Here is a 26,432-nt window from a genome sequence, read left to right as displayed (position 1 = left end):
TGCAGCTCATGGCCCATGCAACACCCCAGGTTTGACCTTTATAGACTCTCCATCTCTCTGAGTCTCTGTGTGTTTCTCACACACATACTTATGAACGAATTTATGCACACACATGTAGGGAGAGATTATAGATACCTGTGCCGCTGACCACGCCTGCTTTGTGCGTGGCTACAGGCGCCTAGGGACATGGGAATAAAAGGCTGTGCAGGGGGGAGCTTCCTGTCTGGTCTTGGAAAGCTGCTGACTCACCTGGGTTGCCAGTTTCTCCTGTAAGTTCCTTCCACAATAAATAGTTACCTATGCCCTCACCAAGTATGCGGTTTATTTTTCAGTGACACACACAAAATAAAGGATACACGAACTAAAAAAAAGAAGAAATTCAGCTAAGCAGGAACCTGAGAGAGCCGGCGAGCGGTGCTCCTTCATGGTTTCTGCTTCGAGTTCTTGCCCCCGTGTCCCTCATGATGGACTGTGACCTGGGAGCTGAAACCTAGCCCTTTCCTCCCGAACGACTCCTGGGTTCTAGGGATGGGGCTCATGTTCTCAGGCTCAAACGGTAACTGTTACCCTCTGAACCATCCGGTCGGCCCTGGTAATCACGAAGAAGGAGGTTTGGAAAAACCTTGAATGCCTGGCGTTCATTTTTAAGTATTTTCAAAAAAATTTTTATAAAGTTTTTGAGAAATTATACAAGGAGGTTGCTAGTTTTCAAAAGTATCTGCTCTTTTTTTTTTTAACCATTGCTCATGCTCATTGACAGACATCAAATCTAGCCCTGAGACAGTGTGGAGGAGGAACGTGTTCTTCAGGGGTTCTCTCTCCTCCAGTTGCTTCCCGGCAATGAATGCTGGTTATAATTCCCCTGGTGATGTCATCAGCCAGGAGCTGCTGGCCAGAAGACAGAGCAGGTGTGGAATGGAGCAGGCCCTGTCCTTGTCCTAGTTAGTGCCAGCTGCAGCTCAGAACCAGCAGCTCACGAGTACCCTGTTACCAATGCTACAAATCAGTATTGCTCGTTAAGGGTGTCTATTGCTAACATACAAATAGCATCACAGAAGAAAAGACAATGACTCAGGTGTGGGCTCTCAACATGGGAGGCAGGCAGGACGGTTATCTATGCACTGCAAAGGGCTGTCTCTGTAGGGAAGAAATGAAAGAAATGGCATTAGATTATGACTGTGTTCATGCATGTGTGCATGTATGGAGTGTGTGTGTGTGTGTGTGTGTGTGTGTGTGTGTGTGTTGGCCAAAGGGTGGATGAGATGAGAAGCAGAGGTTGGATGACCAAGTACACAAAGTCATAAGACTTGACCTGTCCCCCTTGGAACATCTCACTGAACTGAGTCTTAAGAGGCCATATAAATGGCAGGCGCCCAATATGGAGTACCAGGCACAGGAAGCAGATTGCAGCCTTGCTTCATAAGCACTAAAATAGGCAAAAAAAAAAAAAAAAGATAAAGGTTGCAATTGCAAGATACAGCCACCTTCTTCCTCACCCCCAAACATAAATGTAGCCATCTCCTTTCCAACCCCGCCAACATGCCAGTGCCCGTGCCTGGACCCACAAAAAGCCAGGGGCTCCAATTCTAGGTGATAACTACCTAGTTCAGGGTTTGCATTCCTGTTTTAGCTTCTGCATCTTGTGCCGGGTGGGACAACACTTCTCCTTTGGCCCCCTTGGGACCAAGGGCACTAAGCTATTTCCCATGGGAGAGAGAAGCTTTGCCGACGTAATTAGGACCTAGATGAGGAGGCTTTCAGCCCAGTTGGGTGGATCACCTTGGTCTAGTCATGAGAGTTCTTAGAGGGTAAAGGGAGAGGACCGTGGCTGGCCTCGGGATTGAGACCTCCCCCGGGAGGAACATCATGCCCAGAGAGGCCCTTTGAGACTTATAAGCCACGGACCCAGAGAATGAATTTGTTTTGTTTTAGCCACAAAATGTATGGCACTTTGTTATAGCAGCAACTGGAAATTAATACAAGCCCTCTCCTTAGAAAAAAATTCCACCTGTAGACTAAAGTCCGATTCCCAGCACCCATATGGGGGCTTACACTGTAATGTCAGTTCCAGGGGTTCCAACACCATCTTTTGGTCTCTATGGGCACAGCACGCATGTGCGCGCACACACACACGCACACACACACCACACACACACCACACACACACACACACCACACACACAATCTGCACTCTAGGATGTATTTCCCCACTATTGACCATGTAGTTGTTTTATTTTTGAACATTAGATGGTGCTAAGCATCCACACTTCTGGAGTTGTCAGCCAGCTCTTCTAATTTGAAATAATTAGATAGTCGTTGAAATAGTTGTTTGAGAAAGTGTAAATCCCACTGTTACAGACTCAGAAAACCTGCCCGAGAGTAGCGGTGATTAACAGCACATTGGAGATCTAACAGTCTCTACTGATGAAAAAACTCAGAGGGTCAACTCATTTTCTGTCTGCTGTGTAGGGTTGTCTACATCCCCTCAAAATGTGAAAATGTAAGGAATAGCATCCCTTCAGAATCCCCGAGCACCAGGGGGTCACAGAGCACAAACAAGCGATTGGAAGTTGGTGTTCCAGGGGAAGTTGGCAAATCCAGGTGTGGCACAGGCATTTGTTTTCTTAAACACGGTGTGTTTAAGTGTTCGTGCTGCCTTCCTGTCTTTTCTTGAGAATTATCCACTCTACTCCTGTTAGTGTTGAATAGCAACAAAGGCAGCATCACTGGTAAGAGCCCGGTGGGCAGGGTCGTATCTCCTTATTGATACTATTGTGGTTCTGAGACAGCATCTCACTAGGTAGCCCTGGCTGGTCTGTAACTCACTGTGCAGACAGGCTGGCCTTGAACTCACAGAGATCCACCTCCTCTGCCTCCAGAGTGCTGGGATTAAAGAGTGCAGCACCATGGCAGCTTTGATGATGTTTTAGGATTTGTGTCTAGGGCTTTTATGTTTGGCATTTAAGAAACGTGTGTTGCACATTTCTAACCGTACATGCATACTCAATTCTCTTTGTTGAGTTTAGCAGAACAGGTTGCCGATGGCTCAGTTCTGTGGTGTATAATACAGCACGTTACCACTCTGGCACTTGGTGTATCAGAGGGAAAGGTGACCAGAAAGAGAAGCATCCAGGAGATATAAGCATTGACCTCATGGCCGTCTTTGCTCGCTTCCTTTTCAGAAAGAACTGTAGCAGGTCTTTCTTTTTGGCCTTTCTTTGGACTGTCAGCCTCCAACTAAAGGACATGAAGACTTATTATTAATCATGAAAGCTTGCTTTTAGCTTAGGTTTGTCCCACTAGCCCTTAATTAAGTGGGTTAACTTAAATTAACCCGTCTATTAATCTACGTTCTGCCATGTGGCTCTTTCCCTCTCCTCCATTCTGTCTAGTTGTTGGCCATTCAGCTTTTTAATTAAACAAACCACAATGACACATCTTCACACAGTGTACAAATATCCCAGAACAAAGAACATTTCATGTACTCATTTTATTTTGATGTGTGTGTACGTGTGTGTGTACACGCGCGCACATTGTGAGTTTGTGTGCAGGGTAGTGAGTATGGCAGGGTAGTGTCTGCAGAGACCAGAGATGCTGCTGGATCCCTGGATCTGGAGTTAGGGGCAGTTGTGGGCCACCGTGTGGGTGCTGGGAACTGAACTCTGGTCTTCTACAAGAACAGTATATGTTCTTAACCAGAGCCATCTCTCCAGTCCCGTGTGCTGTGTCCTGAGTATGTGCTGTGTCTGAGTATGTCCTGTGTCTGAGTATGTTCTGTGTCTGAGTATGTTCTGTGTCTGAGTATGTTCTGTGTCTGAGTATGTTCTGTGTCTGAGTATGTTCTGTGCCTGAGTATGTTCTGTGTCCTGAGTATGTGCTGTGTCTGAGTATGTTCTGTGTCTGAGTATGTTCTGTGTCTGAGTGTGTTCTGTGTCTGAGTATGTTCTGTGAGTATGTTCTGTGTCTGAGTATGTTCTGTGTCTGAGTATGTTCTGTGTCTGAGTATGTTCTGTGTCTGAGTATGTTCTGTGTCTGAGTATGTTCTGTGTCTGAGTATGTCCTGTGTCTGAGTAAAAGGAACACACCTGAAGGACCCACATTTGTCCCCTGCATGTGAAGGCAGAAAACACATCACTCAGAGAAACTGCAGACTCTCAGTACTGAATGTTGAATGCTTAATTCTGAAAACATGGGCTGGAAACATTCCTGTTTTAGGTAAAGAACTTGGCTCCTCTAAGCACAACTCAAGGCTAACTTGAAAGCCTTCTCCATCCCTCAAGGTCCAACCCTAGGGAGACTTTCTCCCATGTGGGGAAGGAGAAACCAGTTACTCTGCAGTCATCACCCCAAGATCCTTGATCCTGACCTTAACTTTTCTTTTCTCCCCACCCTGTTTTCTCTTGAGACAGGGTTTCACTGTGTAGCCCAGGCTAGCCTAGAATGCTTAGCAATCTGCCCCCCTCAGCCTCCCCGGTGCTGGGATCACAGGTACGCATCAGAATGCCTAGCCTAGCATAATTAATAGTTTTCCATTTTCAGGAATTAGTGTAACTGAATAGTTAAATAGAGGATATCATGTGACAGGAAAGAAAGCTGTGCCAGTGAGGGCCACACCATGCAGAAAGCTATGCTTACAGGCTCACCTCTAATATCTACGCATGGAAGAAGGAACCTGGAGCTGTGGCCCTCAGGTGAGGAGCCAAGGACTGGTAAACGTTTTTAAACTTTGCCACTGTCACAGCAAATGAGAGACCTCTATTATAGATTCAAGGTCCTGGTCAGAATATCCCAGACTGGATATTAGTAGTGCGTAGAAGTTATATGTATATATAGGATATTAGTAGTGTGTAGAATATGTGTGTGTGTGTGTGTGTGTGTGTGTGTGTGTGTGTGTGTGTGAAGGGAAAGAGGGAGACAGACGTGTTCACATGTGGGAGCTGGAGGCTGACATTTGTGTCTTCCTCTATTGCTCTCCACCTTAGTTAGTGAGACAGGGTCTCCCTCTGAACCTGGAGCATGATGCTGCGGCCTAAGGAGCTGTGTGTGAGCATGGGGTGAAGCAGGGCTGGTGGGCACTGGGGTACGCTGCGCTGAGACCAGCTGAGAAAGGCCTGAAGGAAGCCAGGTGCATTTGAAACTCATGCCCGTGACGGCCAGAGGACTCCCAGGTTGAGTCACTGCTGCCACCCTCGTTACAAGAACAGCTTCAGCACACTCAGAAGATGCTAACCAGTGAAGCTATAGACTAGAGATACAGGTGTCAGCCATTACTGTAGAGCTCACTTAACACGGAGCGCTTTCCACAGTCCACTGGCGATGGAAGAGAAGACTCTCATCACCGATTCAAGGGATTGGCCCACCAGCTCCTCGGGCCTGCCTTTCCAGGTGGGGACAACCCTGTGGTGGGATGCTGTTCCGTTCTTACAGATTTCCCACCTCTCCATCTAGCCAGAAGGTGCTGCTCTAACACAGTGAAGCCACAGAGAACAAAATCATGCAGAGGTAACCGGCAAAGCCAGGGATAAAGATGTCAGCTGTGTCTACGAGAACCCAGGCACAAAGATCTCCATTATGAGGGGAGAAGAGGGCTTCGCTGCAGCACGTACCCTCTATAGATAGTTCAGCAAAATGTAAACACGGCATTCTGCCTTCTGATGCTTGCGGCTGTGTAAACAGTAGCCTGGTTCCCATTAGCTTGACTTCCTCCACACACAGGCTTCTGCACTGTGACTTTGGGGCGACATGGAATGATCTGTAACTTTTCTCTCCTAACAGGGTGCGACGTACATGGAATAAAAACTAGGACTTAAAATCGGCAGACTTTTATTTTTATTTTTAACAAACACAGCTTTGCTTTACTGTATAAAATCCCATATGTTATGGGAAGAGCGCAGTGAACGCCGCAGGGACTAACAAAAGATCAGAGCTGGAGTGCGGGCCTCGTTCTCAGAAAGTTGGGATTTCTTCTGATGGTGGCAAACAACACTCAAACAAATACTTCTCCTAAAGATGTCACGCCATCACTCAAAATGTTAAACCGATTATAAAAAGAGTGCCTTTAAACTGAGCTGCAATGTAATTGTATTCAGGATTACTCATTTTACTTTCAAAACTTAGACCAGGAAAACTTTTTTTTTATTTTTAAGTGTAGATTTTTCTACCACAGGAAGCAAACTGCATCAAACATTTTCAGTGTGGGATTTCAGCTTACCCCAACTTAACTTACAAACCTCCCAAGGGTTAACTAAGGAGCCCAGGAGATCCTGCCTCCTTTTACATCCTGGATACTAACCTTCTGCCTTTGCATCTTTTTAAAACCAGTGGGTAAAAGTAGATAGGTGGAAATTGTGGGTGTGTGTCAATACACGGTGATTTTCTTAGTACCTTAGCGGGAGGATTGGAAGTTCAGGGCCAGCCTCGACTACATGAGATTCTGTCTTTAAAACAAATAAAAAGGAAGTGGGGGAGAGAGAGAGAGAGAGAGAGAGAGAGAGAGAGAGAGAGAGAGAGAGAGAGAGAGAGAGAGAGAGAGAGAGAGAGAGAGATTGACCTGGTGTGTTTGGGTTTATCAAGCTTTACCTGAGGGACATTCTAGAATACCTCCTTTGTTCCAGGGGGGAGTAAGTGCCTAACTCCGAATGGGACTTACTCTGTTGACTAGAGGCGTGGTCATGTCAAAAAGCAGGGTGGGGCTATCAGTTAGGTCTCATGTGGTTCCCTTCAGTCACAGATCATAGACGCCTTTGCCAGGCTCTGTGGAAAACCGAGCCTCTATAGCTGCTTGTGAGAAAGCAAGTCACACTCTGCAGGGCTGGGCTGACGGAGGAAATGCTGTCGGCCCGGTTGGATCCTGTGTCAGCAGAGGAGGCCAGAGGGGATGGTCTAGGTCCGGAGTCTCCCCTGGAGTTTCTTCTTCCAGGGAGGATGAAGAGTGGGGGATACCCTGCCACCCAGACTTCCTCCTCATGGTTTCACGGCGACAGGAGGAATGTAAGACACCTTCTGAGAATGTGTGTGCTTGGCTTTCAGTTATGTGAGTGAAGGGGAAAACTTGCCATAATCATTTTAGACGTTTTTATGAGAATTTAGTCTCATAAAATCTAAGTCAGAGAAGCAATTTGTTCTTCTGTTTGTGTGTCTTGAGGACCTGACACTAATAGAAACACTATGTTCATAACTAATAGAAACACTATGTTTATAACCTTGTGATGGTTCCCTCCCTCCCTGCCTCCCTCCCTGCCTCCCTCCCTGCCTCCCTCCCTGCCTCCCTCCCTCCCTCCCTCCCTCCCTACCTCCCTACCTCCCTCCCTCCCTCCCTCCCCTCCCTGCCTCCCTCCCCTCCCTGCCTCCCTTCTTTCCTTCCTTCCTTCCTGAGACAAGGCTTCTTTGTAGCCCTGGCTGTCCTGGAACTCCCTCTGTAGACCAGGCTGTCCTCAAACTCAGAGATCCACCTGCCTCTGCCTCCAAAGTACCGTGACTAAGTGGTGTGCGCTACCATGCCCAGTCTGCGTATTTAAAAAAACTCAGCTCTGTTTGTTTTACCATATACCTCATGGCTCAGTGTGTACATACATTTCCTTGTCACCATTTCTGACGTGTATGTAGAGATTCCTGATTCATCCAGAAATCTCTGATCCAGTGACTAAATCACAAAACATTTCAAAAGGAAATTCATGTATGTTTCATAAACAAATGCTTTCTCTGATATATAGAGCTAGACACTAGTGTTTTATCTGATGACAGTTTCCACTGACTCAAAAGAACTCTTTCATACCTTTAAAAATACTTCTTTTAAGTGAGCGTGTGTGTGTGTGTGTGTGTGTAGCATGTGTGTGTGTGTGTGTGAGTGTGTGTGTGTGTGTGTGTGTGTGTGTGTGTGTGTGTAGCATGTGTGCATGGGTTGCAGAGCCCACAGGAGGGCACTGGGTCCCTTGGATCTGGTTACTCATGGCTGCGGGCCATCCCACATGGTGCAGGGAACCAAACACTGGTCCTCTGGGGGAGCAGTATGTGTTCTTAAAAATTGAGCCAGCCTCTTCTCTCTCTCTCTCTCTCTCTCTCTCTCTCTCTCTCTCTCTCTCTCTCTCTCTCTCTCTTTCTCTCTCTCTCTCTGTCTGTCTGTCTGTCTGTCTGTCTGTCTGTCTGTCTCTGACCTGTGCAGGTCGCCATAGCTGCTGTGTGTTCATTTTTCCAACAGCCGTGTCATATTCACAGGACAGCACCTCACAGCTCGCTTCCCCATTGTGTCATATTCACAGGACAGCTCCTCACAGCTCGCTTCCCCATTGTGTCATATTCACAGGACAGCACCTCACAGCTCGCTTCCCCATTGTGGGGCTTTGAAAGAAAATGTCCCCCGGAGCGAGTGGCACCATTCGGAGATGTGTCCTTGGTGGGGGAAGCGTGTCACAGTGCAGACAGGCTTTGATGGGTCTTCCATTTGCTTAAGCCAGGCCCAGTGAGACAGAACCCCTTCCTGTTTCCTGCAAGTGAAGATGCAGGACTCTCAGCACCCTGTCTGCCTGCGCGCCACCATGTGACGATGATGGACTAAGACCTCTGAAAATGTGAGCCACCCCAGCTAATGTTTTCCTTTACAAGAGTTGCTGTGGTCATGCATCTCTTCACAGCAAAGGAAGCGGTAAGACACCCGTCTCCTGACTCCTGCAGTCTTTTATCCCCTCTTCTGTCGTATTCCCTGGGTCTTGGAGGAGCTGAACAGACATCCTGTTTAGGGCTGACAAAGAGAAATTCAACAGAAGCTTCATTCCATTTGTGAGAAAGCACGCCTGGAGTTATCTTTATGGTCACAAGTTTGGAGCTTTGATTCAACAACTGCATGTTCAATGCTATCTCATGTGTTGTTCTGGGGCCCTTGGGATCTGCAGGGAGTCAAGAGCAGCCCCCTGCCTCCGTGGACCTTGTGTTCCAGCAGTAGGGTAAGGGTCTGGATAGAAGCCCATGGTTAGAGAGTAGGTAGGGGGTGGGGGTGGGGTGGAAAGGAGACGGAAGGGGTGTGAGCAGGACAGACAGTGTGGTCCTCACGGAACCTGAGGAGAGCTTGAGTGTCCACAAAATGAGAGCTGCAAGGTGACTCCAAGCAGAGGACAGGTGCCATCGTTGCTTTTGAGAAGGACCGCTCTTGCTCTTGTGTTATCTTCAATGAAACCACAGAAAGACCGGTGGAAGGCCACTTAGTCATCAGTCACGACAGTGGCTTGCACTCCTAGGTGGAGAGATGGTAGGAGGCGCTTGGGCGGAGTCAAGAAGGCTTTTTGCCAGAGTAGGAAAAGGTCACGGGACAGAGACGGCTGAGGACATCCTGATAGCAGGGGTGAGGACGGGGAGCAGGAAGGAAGGGGCTGGTGACCACTTGGATAAACACCCGTCCCGAGGCATGCCCTTATTTTAGGGTTGTCCCAAGGATCCAGAGAACCAGTGCGTTGACGTCCCTTGTAGTTTGAGTGTGTTCTTTTGTGTCTCCAGTGGTGTCATTTGGGGAGATTCTGGGTGCTTCGGGAGTGTTAAGGGGAGGTTCTGTGCCCTTGGGGGAGTCTAGTAGGAAAAAGTAGGGTCATTGCCAGTATAACCAGACTGGCCTCCACTTCCTGTCTGCCATGAGATGAACAGTCTTATCCCCCACCTGCTGCTGACAGGATGACACTGCCTCATCATCCGCCTGGGACTGTGGACTGAAATCTCTGATACAGTGAGCCAGAAATAGCCCACGCTCTGTGCTTTTCTCAATTCCCAACACACGCCTCCATCTGTGGCTTCAGTTTCCATAGTTTCTGTTGTCTGTGGTCAGTGGCTATCTGCAAATGTTAAATGAAAAATCCCAGGCACATGCAGTTACTAAGTGTTATTTTTTTTAAGATTTTACTTATTTTTATCTTATGCATTTGTGGTTCTGCCTGTATGGGCATGCCTGGCGCCTGCAGCGACCCGAAGAGAGCATCAGATGGAGTCTGGGACTACAGTTGCAGATGGTTGTGAGCTGCCATGTGGGTGCTGGGAATTGAACCTGGGTCCTCTGGAAGAGCAGCCGGTGCTCTGTGCTCTTATCCACTGAGCCATCCTTCCTGCCCCAAGTTGTGAGTTTTAAATGAGGTGCTATTCTAAGCAGTGTGGTGACGTCTCGTGTGAGCTCATCACACCCTTTCTTAGACGGGAGCCCTCCTTGATCCACACTGTATATGCTAGTTGCTCACCGGTCATTTAGTGGCCACGTATGTGATCAAAGGGGCCACTGTAATACTGCAGTGCTGTTGTGGGACACTGTTTTAGGGAGACATAAACAAACATCTAATCACCCCAGATAGAGAACCAATGGTGACACAAAGTAAGGATCCCTCCCAAATCCAACCTGGTGAACCAGTGGGCTTCACTGGGGGTCCTTACCAAAGCAGAAATGACTCAAAGACAGTTATGTCATCAAAGACACTCATCTAGCATTAGTGGCAAGCCCTCAGACGCTGGAAACCCAGAATGCACTGTGCAAGCTCAGCAGGCTGGAGGGTGTCTATTTCAGGCAGCTCAGTGTGAGACTCTTCCAGGTAGTTTGGTTGGCCTTAGATTAACTCATAGCAGTCCTCGCTGCTTATATTTGTTTGAGGTGGAGAGCACCCAGTGCATCTAGTTAGTTTCAGGGACTTCCTGAGGCCCTCGAGTTGCTTACTTCCTGTGGTTACCAAACTTCCCTCCTGGATCCAGTATTCTGCTTCCTTCTAGAATATCTGGTGTCTTAAGCAAGCTTGCCTCCACGATAGACTTTTTTTTTTATCTCAAGCAACCACGTAAGTGCTGTGTGAAAGTAGCATTTATTTAACTTAATAATGGCCCAGTACAAGAATTAATTGGGAACTTGCTTAAACCAAAGAAAAGCTGTGGGTGTGCTCAGTTTAACTGAAAAAATGTGGCCATTCTCAATAAGGCAAAGAAGCCCCGTACTTCGCTGCTAAACTCGGAAAGGCCGTGTCGCTCTCCTGTTGTGCCTTGTTCATACCTAAGGGATGTACACGAAGGAGGGAGTGTTGCACGCAGAAGATTTGGGGCTCTGTGATTTCAGGGGAAACCACCGGCCACAGAGTGCTCCCAACATCCAAGTGAAACAGAAACAGAGAGCTGCCCAGAGTGGACTCTGCTCACGGATGTTCACTGTCCAGGCCCCTGCTGCCTGTGATGGCTGCCTGAGCTCCCTTTCATGACATATCTGCCTACTGTTCTCTTGTCCTGCTTGCCACATGGGCTTATTTGACCAGGCTAACCCCCTCCCCCAGCTTTCCGCATTGACAGCCACCCCTCCCTTCCATGACTGTATTATTATTACTATTATTATTTTTGATACTCATGTATGTTTGAACTCTTCTTTGACCACGCGGGTGTTGCGCACAGTCATAGTCTTTCTGTGAAAAAAAATGCATATTGTTTGTAGGAGGGGAGGGACTCTGTCCAGCTTTGGACAGCACCTTGTGCATAGGGAGTCATCAGCAAATACATGTTGAGCAGATGATTGAATACCATTATTATTCTCATTGGAAAACACTTTGAAACAACACCTCAGTTTTAAAGATGTACTGAAAAGCCAGGCATTGGTGGCACACGCCTTTAGTCCCAGCACTCGGGAGGCAGAGGCAGGCAGATCTCTGTGAGTTGGAGACCAACCTGGTCTACAAGAGCTAGTTCCAGGTTCCAGGACAGGCTCCAAAGCCACAGAGAAACCCTGTCTTGGAAAAAAAAAGATGTACTGAAAAATTACCATTTCTAGTTGTCATTTAATGGTGTACAGCAAGTTTGAATACTTCTAACTCAGTTCTAAGTCCCTTCTATAGTTTTCTATCAATGCTCTTCCCTTGTAACTTCCAGGAGAGAAACCTCAGTGACTGTATGTATTCGTTACCATGATGAACAAGAGACTTGCCACAGGCTCATGTTTAAAGAAATCAAGAAACATCAAGAAAGGAGCCCGGTCTCTTATCAAGCTCACACAACCCTTCTTAGAGCATGTGAAACTCTTGCCTTTCTCCCTATCTTCTTATCCCCCTTCTTTGTCTTGCCTGATTTTAGAGAATGTGCATGAAGAGACGGTTTCTCAGTCTAAGCCCGAGACACAGTTGGATGCTCTTTCACCATGTGGACTCAACCACACACCTATGAGCCTCCCTCGCCCTTGTTCCGTTCCTCGGCCTCACACACTCATCGGCTCGCCAAGTTGGACTTGTGTGGTTTGATTTTGGGTGTTGTTGGCACATCCTCTGGGGCACACAGACATTCATTCACGGCACTAGACTGCTCCACACACCAGAATTTGCCAGAGAAAAACAATAACCTTCAGCTTTTGCTGATGGGTAGGCTAGTAAGAACTGACCCTCATAGGCTACTGCAAAGGTCTAAGACTTTTGGAAGGACTGTGGGCTAGAGCCTCTCAACAGTGTTTTCTGTGTTAAGTAGGGGGAAGCAATTTTCACAGCAGGAAATGGAATTTTCCTTATTACAGCTATCACAGCCTTCCTTCTTTCCATTTCCTCCTTCTGGTCTTCCTCTCTCCTTTTGCTTCCTGCCCTCCTTCCTGCCATCCCTCCCTCTCTCCCTCCCTCCCTCCCTCCCTCCCTTCCTTCCTTCCTTCCTTCCTCCCTTCCTTCCTTCTGTCCTTCCTCTGTTCCTTTCCCTTCTATGTCCTTCTTCCTTCCTGACTGCCTCCTCCTCTTCCCTTCCCAACCCCCTCTCCCTTTCCTTTTCCTCCTCCTTTCTTCCTCTCCCCCTTCCTTTTCCTTCTCCTCCTTCTTCCTCTTCCTCTCCCCTTTCCCTTTTCCTCCTTTCTTCCCGTTCCCCTCTCCCTTTCCTTTTCCTTCTCCTCCCTCTTCCTCTCCCCCTTTCCCCTTTGCTTTTCCTTTTCCTCCTTTCTTCTTCTCCCCCTTTCCCCTTTCCTTATTTTTCTTCCTCTCCCCTTCCCCTCCCCCTCTCCCATTCCTTTTCGTTTTCCTTCTCCTCCCTCTTCCTCTCCCCCCTTCCCCTCCCCTTTCCTACATTTCTTATTGGACGGTTCCCATCACTCCAGCTTTCCCATGTGCGCATTCAGAGCCAGTGTGCAGTCACAGAGACAAGTATGCTGTGAACTTGATTTTGGTCATGATGGAGGCCCATCACGTAGCCGTGAGAGCCAGAAAAAACCCACCATTTCTCTATCCCAGGCTATAGGAGTCTAGAAAGGTAGAAAATCCTACCGATTTTTTTGGAAAAAAATTTTGACTGAGAACATGTATCAAAATAATTTTCTCATGATCTCTATAAGATACAACTGCCTGCACCATCATATAGCATGATGGACAGAGCAAAGACATGAAAAGAATTCAAGTGTCCCTCAATTGATTAACATCTCTAGAATGTGCGTGTGTGCACATGCATGTGCATGTGTGTGCATGCGTGTGTGTGAGTGCGAGTGCGTGTGCGCGCGCATGCATGTGTGCTCATGTGCATGTGTGTGTGTGTATGTGTGTGCGTGTGTGAGTGCATGTGTGTGCATGTGTGAGTGCATGTGGTGCATATGTGCGTGTGTGCGCATGTGTGTGTGTGCATGCGCAAGTGTGTGCATGCATGCGTGCGTGTACATGTGTGTGTGTTTGAATACTGTTCAGTCATGTTCACGATTAATGAAAAAATTCCAAGCAAGGAGTAATATAGGTTTGTTCCACGTGATGTGACTTGTGGAATCTGAAGAGTCTGCTTTCACAGACACTGGGAGTGGACTGGCGGTCACCAGAAACTGGAGGGATTAGGAAGGCAGGCAAGGGGGAGGGTGTTGGACAGGTACTAACTTACAGTCACACAGGAGGCAGGAGTCTCGGTGTGCTTGCAGACAGTAGGGTGACTACAGATGAGAAGAACACAGTGTGTGTTTCAGAAAGCCAGAAGGAGTGAAACGGCTTCTATCACAAGGAAGTGACAACTAATGAGAGAAGTGTGCTTAGCTTGGTTTAACTGTTACACAGGGTGATGGTTTCTCATGTCTGCTTGCTGCAACTCGGAGTGCCTAGGACGGCCTGGATCAGCTCAGCCTGGGCCCGTGGGCATGCATGCCTGTAGGGGCTGGTCTTGGTTGGTCATTGGCACAGGGAAATCCAGGCTGTTGTGCACAGCTCCATTTCCTGGACCAGGACTGGGTCTGAGCTATTCAGGACAGGAGAAAGCTAAATGACACTCAACAGGCAGCGTGGTGCGTTCGTCCCTGCTGCTCTTGACTGCAGATGGGGTGCTCCCGGCTGCTTGTGAGCCTGCCTTGATGTTTTCTGACATGATGAATCGTAACCCAGAATTATAAACCAGATTATCCCTTCCTCCTTTATACTGCTTCCCTCAGGACATTTGTCTCACAACAGAGAGGGGATTAGGTACGTACATTTCAAAATATTTCCTGGTTCTACACCGATACAAATAATTTTTATGTTTTTATGTCGTAGCTAAAAACAGAAGACTGTAAAACAGTGTGGGATTCAGTAGCATTTCCTGTGTCTCTACTTCTCTTCCAGAAAGCCCAGAGCCGGCTAGGAGAAAAGTGTGGGTGAGTGTGCCTAGAATGTCATGTTTGTTTGTTTAGATTTTTTTTTCTTGTCATGACATCAAGTATTCGGGTCCAGGGGAGTGGCCAAACCCTCCAGCACCAGTTTACCACAGAGTCACCAACCACGTGCCATGTGTCCATAAACTGTCCCTGTTCCTGTTGTGTGACCCCAGCATAAAAGAATGGGTCTAACTCACCAGAGTCCATGTTCAGAGGACCTGGGCAATGCCGGCACTGCAGGCCACATAAGGGATAAAAGTCTTGATCTTAAATCTTTAAAGAAAATACACTGTAAACTGTGACTTCCTCATCGCGCATCTCCAAACAAAACAAAATCTGAGCCAGGGGAGATGAGCCTGGCACCCTGTCTAAGCAGTCCAGCTGTTCTACGGATTCTGTAGGGGTGGGAACAGCCTGCATCCTCACGCCTGTTAGCGTTCACGTCTGTCCCCTGTAGCTTGGAGGAGGCCCTATTTACAAACGGCAGGCTGCGGTACTCACGGGAGAATGGTGATTGGAATCCGGCGCATGGGTGTGGAGTGATTTTCCATCACGTGGCAAAAGCTGAGCATGGGAGTTGCAAAGACTCGTTGTGAAATGGGGTGACCACAGTTCTCAGTGTTCTCAGCATAAAGTGAGAACTGTGTGAGGTGAGGCCTGGCTAAGTCACTGGCTCAGTCATGTCACTAACCCTTGTACATTACACATTACACACGTCATGTTGTCCATGGTGAACACACGCACTGCATCGTCCATGGAAAAGAGGAGTTAAAAGCAGCATCCAACTCCCTCCCTCTCCCCTCTCTCCCTCCCTCCCTCCCTCCTTCCCTCCTCCCTCCCTCCCTCCCTCCCTCCCTCCCACTTTCCCTCCCTCCCTCCTTCTCTCCACCCTCCCTGCTTCCTCCCTCTCTTTTTCCTTCCTTCCTTTTCCTCCCCCTTCCCTATCTTCTTTCTTTTCATTTTAATTTATTCTTTGATTTTTCTTTTTTAACCCATTAAAATTATCAGTTTTTTCACAATCACACACACACATGCACACATGCACACACGTGCAGACATACACAGACACACACAGGCACGTGTGTGCACACACGTTCACACATGCGTACACATAGGCACACACAGGCGCGCGCGCGCGCACACACACACACACACACACACACACACGCACACACGCACACACATGCACACAGTACTTTGAGCATACCCCGTCATCCTGTCACTCTCTTTCCCTTTGTCCTCTGTACTTCTTCCTGCCAGCCCCATCCGTTCCGTGTCTTTGTTTATGGGGTCCCACTCTATTTAATGAGGCTGCCTTCACAAGGATGAGCAGGACGACCCTGGCTAATCTAGAACAGCTTCCTAGGGGCCACATCACTGAGGAGTGTGGCTCCCTCACTCAGAAATTGAGCCGCCTAAAGCCCCTTTGGTGGGGGAGGGGCCTGATGAGCTCCTCCCCCGCTTTCACGATGGAATGTTGGCAGCCTCACCATGGCTCTGCCTTCTTTCTTGAGTTCCACCATGGAAGCAGTGATCGCAGTGAGTACACTGAGCAGAAACTCATCTTTCCCCTGGGCACGTGACCAGCATAGGAAACAGTATCAAAACAGGTAAATTTGTCCAGTTTGGATGCAACACACACATCTTCTATTGGACAGGCAAGGCTTGGGCTTACTGTGTAGCTGAGGTTGACCTTGGATTTGACCCTCTGACCTCCCAGTCTCTACCTGTGAAGTACTAGGATTACAGGTGTGTGCACCAAGCCTGGCTTACGCAGTGTGGAGCCTGAACCTAAGCCAGGCAAGCATACCACCAAATTAGCCCCATCGCCAGCCCCACACCCACGACACGCATTCTGATCCTTAGGACAGTTGTTAAACGGAGACCCTGAGCTCCTTCAGAGCAGGGCAGAGCACTCTGCTCACATAGACTTTAAAAGTCAAGTCTCTGCGGTCAGAGGGTCCTTGGGCCAAGGAATTAGCTTGATGTGAATGACAAGGCATAGAGCCACAGGCATCCGGTGGCCAGCCAAATCCGTCTGCCATTGCTTCTGCCTGAGAAGTCCTCGGGCTCTTCTGGCAGCGTACATCCTGATGAGTCTCATCGTGAGTGAGGGATTCTGCTGAGCTGGGCAAACCTTCCAGGCTCCTCCTGCGGGTGTGTTGTTCTGCAGACCCTGGCAGAGTAGCCTGCCACTTCTGCTTGGTCATGGGAGTGGGAAGTTCTGGTTACTGAGATAAAACCGTTCTGGTCCAGTGAAAGGAAAGGCATGAGGCTTAGAAACGTGGGGACGAAAGAAAGTTCCTGGCGTCTTTCTATTCTCAGTGCATAGCACATGTGTCTCGAATCTATCGCGTATCTATTCAGACTCCAGTGCCTTTAAGTGTCAACTGGATTCTTTGTGTGCACTCAAACCGATTATGCTACAGATTACGCCTGTTCTAATAGGATGATGCTTCACCTAACGCCCCAACACCTTGTGCGTGCGACCCCTGAGACAGCACCTTGTGCCAGGGCATTTCATTTGAAAAGTGAAAGGTCAGAGGCAGAGAGAGCAGCTGGGTAGGGTCGTCTAAGTTGTTTCTCCACAGACGGTCGAAGGCTAAGAGGTGTTGATACACCCAGTGATCGGTCACAAGTGCTCAGGAGTCAGGTGAGGTAGTAAGTGCCCGGGGTTTAGTGAAACAAAACAAAATTAACTGAGGATGCAGGAAGAGGATTGCTGTCTCTCAGCACACTCCAGGTTGCAGGATGGGAAGGGCCCCTCCCACTCCATACCAACTCCTGTCCTACACTCAAACCCTAGCAGGGGCTGGGGAGACGCAATTAGGAATACTTAGTGCTCCCGCAGAAGACCGTCTGCAGGTCCCGGCACCCACGTGGCAGCACATATCAAGAGATCCAGCACCCCGTAGGCTCTCATACACATGTGGCCTGTATGATCTCACTCAGCCTCACACACATGCAAATGAATTTTCAAAAACAAAATCGTAAGAAACCAAAGCTGTAGTGGTGGACCTGTCATAGTGTAATAAACCCTGGGCAGAGTCCCAAGGGCCCCAGACTTTAGCTTAGAACCCAGAGATTGAGAATCTACCTTCATTGCACAGGGCAGCTGCCCACCCCCTTCTTGTCTTTCCCCTCAGGTGTCAGGGAGGAAAGCAAGGCTTCATCCGCTGAGGATCGGGACACAGAAGCTAACACCAGACAGTCTGGGGACCTAGAGACAGGCCTGCTGAGGTGAGACAAAGCACTCACTAGAAACTGAACGCCCCACATGCAGACAGATGCTCAAGGGGAGCCTTTAGACCACTCTGGCATCCGACAAAGACCTATGCTCTGGGAGGCAGAGCCAATTTCTGACCGTATCAATCCCAGCCTTGGGATGGGTCTGAGCCACAGCCTTCCTCCATCTGAGACCATGTAGACCTCCGTGAGACTCAGATGTGACCCATTTGAACACAGTGTTGGCAGCCAAAGGATCTTTTCCAGCTTCCACTTCTCTACCTTGGACATCACAGCTCTGTCAAGCCAGGACTCACAGTCGAGACGCCACCTGAGCTCCAGTGCGACAGATGAATGAATGCCTTGGACCACATCATCACCAGCTATGTGGGGCTGGAGAGCCTTTCTAAGACAGTGCAGGCTCTTGGAGCTGGGAGACTTAGGTATAACCTACTTAGCAACCACCTGTGTGGCCAAAGGGCTGCCTGTTGCCAACGCATCTCTTGCCTCAGTGGTATAAAAGGGGCATAGCCAGGGTTAGGACAGAAAAATGAGTGTCAGCTTGCCCGTGGAATTTGGTGTTGGACCAGCAAAAGCTAACAGTGGAAAGACTATAATGCCCGCCCCCCATTGCCAACTCTGCCTCTAGATGTGGCTCTAGTACTGACACCTGGCTACAGCCTGTCAACTCCTGTCCTAATGAGTATCAACTGTCACTGGATACAACCAGCCCCAGCTCCACTGAAACTATAGGTAGACACATGGGGCATGGTCATAGCCCCGTTTCGTACTGGTTCTAGTGGGTTGTCAGCTCAGGGTGTGACACAACTGGATATCACTGATGTGAGCAGGTGCTGTGGGATAGCTGTACTCTGTGAAGGTGCATTGCTGTGATTGGTTCACTAAAGAAGAGCGGAGTGGCCAATAGACAGGCAGGCAAAGGTTGGGCAGGACTTCCGGAGACAGAGAGGAGTCTGGGAAGAAGAAAGGGGAAGTCATCGGACAAACGTGGAGAGGAGACAGGCAGTGCAAGACAGAAGAGGAGCAGCCCCACATAGCAGAACATAGCTTTTAAGAGCTAGTTGAGACAAGCCTGAGCTAAAGGACAAGCTCACATAACTAATAATAGGTTCCCAGGTCATTATTTGGGAGCTGGCTGGTGGGAGAGAAAAAGACTTCCTCTATTTGGCGTCCAAAACGTGGCACACACACAGAGCCAACTATTTGCAGCATACAGAGGCCAGGCTCATTTAAGAGGCCTTGCTACAAGCTGCCAATACACTACTCCGCAGCAGGAGATTAGATGGAAACACTTGCTACTGCTCAGGGACACAGGTGCTTCCCAGAGCTGGGATGGTCAGAGACAGACAGCAGGGACAGTTAGGCAGACCTGAAGGGAGCTGATCCAGCCACAGTGCCCTAAGTCAAAGCCAGGTGGCAGAGGGCCTAGCCAGAGAGCCTAAGATTTGTCTCACACAGTAAGAGAACCTGCAGGCACTTAGTGAAGTCAGGTCTAGACTAAAAAAGAAATCTCAAACAAACACAATATGTCTGAGTAGGCTTAGGCACTGAAAAAAAAAGAAAATGGGTAAGGATAGTCATAGGAAAAAAAACCTTAGAAATAACAAAGTCTTTAAATAAAAAAATAAAGCAATATGAAAATAATCAGCCATGTAAAGATAGAAAATACATAGGGTGTCTAGATCCTGTATGATGCCTGGTTGGCTTTGATTTTTTATATGCTAATGAGCAAAAAACCAATAGCTGCTGAGAGACACTGAATTATGGAAACTGCTGAATTGAACCGACCTATATATTTTAAGAGTGTATTAACTTCAGACTGGAAGTCAGAAAATACGTTGCATTGGGGGAGAGGTTTTGCCTTCATTTCCACAGGAAACAAACAAAAAAAAGGTTATGGTTCTTTTCAAAATTAATGAAGATCAGATTTGTTCGGGGGAGACCTCCTCAGGATCTTGGCTGTGGAAATGAAGGGAAAAAGCCAAGAAAGACTATAGGGCAGGTGGTGTATATGTTGGTCCATCAACATGGGAACAACTCTGAGATTAGGTGAGGCTTGGTAAATCTTGTTGGCTATAGAGTCCTCACAACTTATTATTACATGTCATTCTTTCATCTGGCATGGATAGAGGTTTGGTTATACATTCCAAACAAATTTATAAAGTTAACAAATGCCTTTTACCTGCTCAAACATAAGACAAAAACAAAACATCTTTGACTGACTTGCGCACAGTGTACATGTCATACCTGTGTTAATGTAGATATATATGTTACCCTTAAAAGTTTGTGTGTTTTCAGAAAAAAAAGGACCAGACACTGATGAAGACAAGTAGCCCAGGCAATCCACCCTCTCAGAATGCCTCTGTTGCAGTTTCCTCAGAAATCTACATCCAGAACAGCTTCAAAGGTGCTGAGATGGTCCAGCCACAGATTTCTCCAGCCAGGAATTCAGATAAGCCCTGCACTTTCCTATCACACAAACACTGGATGACAAATGATACTTGACTATTATCCCAACTTTCTCAGGGTCCCCCAAAGATGCTGGTGCCTCCAGCCAACAGGAAGCAGTCTAGAGAACACAATGGCCCCATTCCCAAGAGGTGGGGTGGATGTTAGTCATCATTTAGGGGGCTTGATTACAGGTTGTTACTGGTAATGGTCAGTAAACAAAGGAGATTAGATTCGGGGATCTCTTTCTGAAGGGAAAAGGGGGTGTATAGAATAAAAATGATGGGATAAAAGGGTGGATTTTTGAGTCTACTTTTGAACAACCCTAATCTCAAATTCTTTACATTGGTATGGATTTTTTTTTAGGATAATAAAAGGTTAATAGGTAGTAATCTATGAAAATCAAACTTACAGTCATGTTACTTATGTTTTTAAGGTCAAGCAGGGATATATTTTAAATAGACAGGTGGTCTTCAAACACTTTAGGGACCTACAGAACATGGTATTTAAGATGTTTTAATAACATAAGGTTTTTCATGACAACGAGACACGTCTATTCCTGGTAGCACCAATTTACTTCAAAAAACGGAAGATGGACACTGAAGAACCTCCATACGGAGTTTGTTTCCAATGTGGCAAAGCCGTTTGGACAAGAAACTGCCCTTGCCTTAACTGATGACAATAAGCTGTCCAAACTGGACAAATCAGGACACAAAAGAATGTGATGGCCAAACTTTGCCAAAAACAAGGTAGGATAGTCCTTCAAAATTCCTGTTTTACAGAAAAGTCTGTAGGTTTAAGATGGATGCCCCACCTTTGTAGAGGAACCTTGGGGTAACTGTCCAGGCAGCCATCTGTCTCCTTTGTTTCTATAGTTTTGGAAGTTGCCTGCTCTGTACTTCCTGTGTACTATGGTAATATTATATCCTTCTCAGATCTCTGATGGATTAGAAGACAAGATAATTATAGTTACAGTTTTCCTTGTTATCAAATTCAGAAACTGACATAAGACATGGAATGTTTATAAGATTGAGAAACATAAAAGCTTAAGTTGTTTATCTAAGAAGATGCTTTGGGTTCTAAAAATATATACTTTTAGGATGGTAATACAAGTTAGGGTAGAAGGTAATTAGGTATAAAACTTTGAACTCAGTAAGACAGGATAGATAATACAGTACTTTCTCTGAACTCGCCAGATACAAATGGACTGAACACTATGAATGAAATTCTAACCTGATAATTGTTCTTATTGTATATAGTTTTACTGTGTTGGAGTTAAAACCTTTCCTTTTTATTTAGACAAAAGGAGGGCAATGCTGTTCACTGTGTGAAGGTGTTTTGCCATGATTGACGTAATAAAGAGCTGAATGGCTAATAGCTAGGCAGGAAGAAGTTAGGGGACACTTCCAGAGACAGAGAGGACTCTGGGAAGAAGAAAGGCAGACTCTCCAGCCAGACACAGAGAGTAGACAGGAGGTTCGAGATGGAAGGGAGGTAATACCACATGGCAGAACATAGATTTTAAAATATGGGTCATTTAAGTTATAAGATCTATTTAAGCCTCAGCTACAGGCCAAGCTTTCATATGTAATAAGTCTCTGGGTCATTATTAGGGAGCTGACTGGTGAGGGAGATAAAGACTCACTACACACACGGGTGGCCTAGGAGGCCAGGGCTGATCCAGACAGAGTCTTCCTTGTCTAATCAACGGCAGAATGAGGCATTGAGGGCTCCTGGGATCCAGCTGGGGTCTGTGAGGCTAACAGGCTCTTGCAGGTTGCCCTCCGCCTCTGTGAAGAACGCTTCAATGTCTCGGCACTCTCGTTTGCTTCCTATTGCGGTGATAAAGAAGCCCGTGGAGGAAAGGGTCTACTTGGCTTACAGGTTATATATGGTTCATGTCTCAGTCAATGTTCTGTTGCTGTGAGAGGACACCATGACCACAGCAACACTAGTAAAAGGAAGCATTTAATTGGGGGCTTGCCCACAGTTTTAGCAGGTTTAGTCCGATCACAATGGTGAGAAGCAGACAGGTACGATGCTGTAGCAGAAGCTGAGAGCTTTACATCCTGATCCACAGGCAGCAGGCACTGGGCCTGCTATGGGGCTTGGAAACCTCAAAGCCCACACCCACTCCAACAAGGCCACACCCACTCCAACAAGGCCACGCCCCTCCAACAAGGCCACACCTTCTCTAACAATGCCACGCCCACTCCAACAAGGCCATACCTCCTAATCCTTCCTAATCATTTCATCAACTGGAAACTAAGTTTGCAAATATGAGAGCCTATGAGGACTATTCTCATTCAAATGATCACAGCCTGTCATTAAGGAAAGCCATGGCAGGAACCCAGAGGCAGGGACTGAAACAGAGGCCAAGGAGGAGTGCTATTTACTGGCTCAACCTGCTTTCTTATACAACCCACCACTACCTGCCCAGGGATGGTCACCACCCATAGTGGGCTGGACCCTCTCACATCAGTCATAATCAAGGAAATACCTCACAGATTTGCCTACAGGCCAATCTGATGGAAGCAATGCCTTAACTGACACTACCTTGTCACAGATGACTCTAGCTTATGGTAAGTTGACAAGAATACCAACCAGCAGTGTATCGTGGGTAAGTTTGGTCCAGTACCAGAACAGTGACAGCGCACCACGAGCAGAGTCCTGACAGAGTTAAACGTATACGCAGTAGGAAGTAGGAAGACGCAGGCTCAGAGAAATTGCAGAGCTCATCTTAAGAGTTTAGCCAGTACGGAACGCTGGAACGAGTATCTGAACTTTTAGTGCCCAGAGCTGTCACGTGCCAAAGCCCCTGGCGATTTTGGGAAACCTCGATCTCTCACCTAGCACTGATAGTGAGGCCCCAGACACTGAACAGCCACCAATCACATGGGAGACACCTTGAGAGTACGAGACAGCTGCCTTAAGGGAGCTCCCTTACTAGCTTGGTAGCAGGAAAACTCAGTGAAGACACGGAAGCGATAGAACAACGGGGGGCAGAGACCCTTGAGCTGAAAAGTTGCTCTCTGTGAGCTTAAGAATGCTACCAACGGCACATGAGGCAAGAGAAATCAGACATCAGGAAGAATTAGCACAGACTCGGAAAATGCAGAGGTGGAGGGGAGGTCTGTGAGGGCGTGAGGGAAGCTTCTGGAAATGTGGGAGCATTGTCAGAGAAACGAGTACTGAGGCCATCGGGGTTCCGAATTGGCTCGAGGATGCCAAGGGTTAGAAATCACTTCCAAGGAAGTGACATCAGAAAACACAGAAGGTTACAAATATCCAGGTCAGGATCAATCAAGCAGCCAGACTTAATTCAGTTAAGTCTGTCTGAAGACATCGTATAGTCAAGCTCTCATGGGTGAAGGATAAAGAGAAGTGTCTCAAGGTTTCAGCAGAAAAGGAAGAGCGTTTGGGCAGCCTAGTTCACATGACCACACCCCTCAGGAGGGATCTCCTGGGCCAGGAGAGAGAAGCACCAGATTTTATTTCCACTGCGGGGAGGGGGGGAACCCTGCAAAAATCAGCCAAGGGCATTGTATTCAGAAAAACAATCCCTTAGATATGAAAGAGAGACAGAGATTTTCCCTGAAAAATGAAAGCTGAGAGAGTGTGCCTCCATTCAATCTGCTCTACAAGCAATGCTAAAGGAAGACCCTGAACTAGAAAGGGGAGGCGTGAATTAGTAAGGAGACAACATGGGAAGGTATGTAGAGTGCACACATCCTCTAAGGAAAACTCTGAGAGAAAGAAGGAGAGAAATATTACTAGAAAACCAAGTTGCGTAAGGTTGTTTGTAAGACCTTTATATCAATAATCCCCATAAACATAAATGGATCAAATTCTTCTATTTAAAGACACAGAATGACTGAGTAGATAAATAATAACACCCAACTATATGTCACAAAAGCTTACTGGACCCTTAAATATGTACATGACATGGATGAAAAGAAAGCATGATTATTCGTATCAATAAAGTAGACCTTATATCTGAAGAGGTAAAAGAAGCTGTTATATAATAACTCACCAATTTAGCAATTCTAAACCTATATGAACCCAGTGTTTGAGAAACTAAATATGTAAGGTAAAGTAATAACCGGCGCAAAGAGACAGATACACCCACTGTGGGAACAGCCTTGGGTCTTAACACTTGCTTTTAGCAGTGGCAGATTATCCAAACAGAAAGGCCACAAAGAAGCAGGACTGTGAGATTTCATCTTGCATAAAATAAACCCAGCGCATCTACAGAACATTCCATTCGATAGGTGCCACGAATACACATTCTCCACGTCATTACAGGGATGTAATGTGCAGGATACATTCTCCATAGGGCACAAAACAAGCCTGGCAAAACTTAAAAAAAAACAAAACTGAAACCATGTCAAGTGCCTTTTTCACTTAGAATGCAATTCAGCTAGAAGTCAGCAGTGAGGGAAAACACTAACAAAACCGCCAATTTTTGGACACTCATTGGATCAAGGAAGAAATAGAAAAACAATCAGCATTGTCTTGAAAATACTCAGCATACCAATGCATAGAGGATACCGCCAAGGCAGTGCTAAAAATGTTTATACAAATCAGTGGCTATATATATAAAAAAAATAGGTTTGAAGCAACTAAGCTGCCAGTAGAACAAACCGAATTCAAAAATCAGTAGAGGGAAAAAAAATATAATCAGATAAAGCCGTGAAATGGGGACTGCGGTGCAAAAGCTCATCAAGACAGAGAGGTAAAGAAAACAAAATGGAAAACAAAATGAACATAGGGACTCCCTTTAGCTAGTGCAACTGAAGAGAGACAAATGTCACTCAAGTAAAAATAGACCTGAGTGGAGACATTGCCACGCACTACAGAAACCCGCAAGGCTCTTAGTGATCTCTAGAAACATCTGCATGCAAGCCTCATAATTAGAAAGAAATGGAAAACTTACAGACACATACACCTTACCAAGAGGGAATCATGAAGATTTAGAAAACTTTTACTGTGGCTTATGAAATTGGAAAAGCAACAACAACAACAAAAATTTCCCATCAAAGAAAGTTTAGGACCTGGTGGCATCAATGTGGAATTCTACCTAAAACCGTAAGAACAGCTAATGCCAATTTTCCTTATTTTATTGAGAACAATAAAAGAGAATGAAATCCCTCTAAGCAACTAGATGGCCCCTGTCACCTTTGTGCCAAAACGAGGTCAAGAACACAGCATAAATGTAAAACTACAGCTCAGGGTGCTTGCTGGAAGCTGACATTAAAAATCCCAAGCAAAACACCAGAAAATCAAATCCAATAACAGCACATTAACGAACTCTTCATGTGATAAGATTCACCCCAGGGATTCGGTGGCGGTTCGCGAGGTGCAAATCAATACGTGTGTTACGTCCCATCAATGAAAACTGAACTCGTCCGAGTTTTCACACACACACAAAAAAGACTTTTATAGTTGGTTTGTCCGAGTCAAGATCCACTAAGAAGACGCGCTCCCCCTATTTCTCAATGCCTCCTGTTTAATGTGCGTGCGTGTTTTGTCTGCTTGTGTGAAGGCGCATCCTGTGTGTTCAGTGCCCGTGGGTCAGAATCGAAGGGCTCTCTAGCAAGACCAAGCGTGACAAACACAGGCAGATAGGTCTTGCCCTTCTCCCTTCCCGGTCCCTTGCCAAACCTTTAGATTGCATTCCTAAAGCTAGACCCCAGGGTCAAGTCCATTATTTGGCCACTCCCTTATGCCTGACTAAAACTCCAAGGTCCAGCTATCAAAACAACAAGTTCCAGCAGCAAAATTCGTATTGTAGCTACACCGGCCACTAGGTCCAGTCAGGACACCAGTTCATCCTAACAGGGACTTGCCCTTTCCTTCCTAAAAACCTACTCCTGCAAAAAACCAAAAGAACAAAAACAAAAAAACAAAAAACAAAAAAAAAACCCAAACACCTGCCCTCTGTTGTCAGATCCAGAGGCAGCAATTCCACCCCCCAATCCCCTTGCTTGCCCCTCTGGGGTAATACATCTCCTTGGTGCTGAGAACCTGGTGTCTGGATGTGCTCTGTGCCAACTCTGAGGCCCTTGTACAAGAAGAGAGGGTGGGCTCCCCCGAGACTGGAGTAACAGACAGTTGTGAGCCTCCATGTGGGCGCTGGGAATAAAAGCCAGGTCCTCGGCAAGAACAGCCACTGCTCTTA

General features: G+C 46.9%; 1 long non-coding RNA gene across 1 annotated transcript; it reads left to right on the top strand.

Moving 5' to 3' along the window:
• Nucleotides 1-6,789: 6,789 nt before the first annotated feature.
• Nucleotides 6,790-20,544, top strand: LOC110341423. Its single transcript, XR_002383365.2, has 4 exons — nt 6,790-6,990; nt 8,454-8,641; nt 14,457-14,557; nt 17,704-20,544. It is a non-coding gene; the product is annotated as an uncharacterized LOC110341423 (long non-coding RNA).
• The last annotated feature ends 5,888 nt before the right edge of the window (nt 20,545-26,432 follow it).

The sequence above is a fragment of the Mesocricetus auratus genome, unplaced genomic scaffold (genome assembly GCF_017639785.1).
Source record: "Mesocricetus auratus isolate SY011 unplaced genomic scaffold, BCM_Maur_2.0 Super-Scaffold_100001, whole genome shotgun sequence".
Lineage (NCBI taxonomy): Eukaryota > Metazoa > Chordata > Mammalia > Rodentia > Cricetidae > Mesocricetus > Mesocricetus auratus.
Note: the sequence above shows the minus strand (reverse complement) of the source record. Positions and strands in the feature narration are given on the sequence as shown.